This window comes from Aphanomyces invadans (assembly GCF_000520115.1).
Source record: "Aphanomyces invadans strain NJM9701 unplaced genomic scaffold supercont1.35, whole genome shotgun sequence".
In the NCBI taxonomy this organism is placed as follows: domain Eukaryota; phylum Oomycota; class Saprolegniomycetes; order Saprolegniales; family Verrucalvaceae; genus Aphanomyces; species Aphanomyces invadans.
In genome coordinates this window covers 25972-27093 of record NW_008580180.1, presented here as the reverse complement: position 1 = coordinate 27093, position 1122 = coordinate 25972, and positions in this window count along the sequence as shown.

Below are 1122 nucleotides of genomic sequence, written 5' to 3'. Positions count from 1 at the left end.
AAGTACATGGTACTTGAGCAGTTGACGATGTTAGCCATAGCCAGCCACCGATTACTTCAATGGAAACATCATATTCAAACACCATCTCGTGAATCCCAGTGGTTCCTAAGAAATCGCAAGAAACGTATGCGTTCCCTCAATTTTGGCCAGGAGTGTACTCCCCAGGAATTCAATACAATTGAACACTTACTTCACCTTTGCAATAACATTGTGTTCTTGGCTTAGACGTCTAATTACCTGTAAAATTTACATTTAACCTGCTCACAATTTATACACTAATCCTAAAATTTATATGCAACAGATAATACTAAGGCCAAGTTAAAACGGTGCACCTTAGGTTGGTTCGCTCATTATCATTACTTTTGCTTAGAAAATACAGTATTCTCGTTTTACAAAGAACGCGAACTGCAGATGTGCGATTCCTCCAGAAAGCCCATGATCTCAGCTTGATGGGGCATATTTCAGTTTTCCCGTCCGATTTATCTGCGCTGAGCTACAAGCCAACAAAGCAAATCAACATGATCCGTGCACCTTAAATTGGTCTTTTACGTTAAACATACCCGTCAAATCGGCCATGAATTCGCAATTCGTTCTCCAGTGTGGCAAATTCGTCAAGTTGTGGCGTCGTCATTCCACGGGAACAAAGACGTGGGCACTGATTCCATCGGGGGTCACCGGGGACTGAAAGTTGAGCGCATGTTTACGCTTGTGCCCACTGTGCGCACTTCGTAGTAATGTTCCATCGATGGGGCGCGCCGCATGCAAGTACGGTGTCGTCAATAATTGCCCAGATGCGTTTGATCTCGGTCACTATTCTTAAAATCCACGTCACAGAGAGTTGTAGGCATCGAGAGAAACGGTTTCGGTCAAGGCATAGTATTCCTTGAACTAAGTGATTAGGTTGTCCACGACGCGCATCGATCTTAGAGAGAGCGTTAGCAGATCTGTAGAACATGACGACTACTTTCATCCAAGGGCCAGCCGCACGAAAGAGCAGAAGGCACCCAGACTCGGTGGACGTCCCCCAGACATGGACCCAGGTTGGGTGCAAAGTGTATGGGGTCGTCGTGTTGGACCCCCCCACCACCAATGCACACCTGTCGCCACGACTGTCGTCCAAAA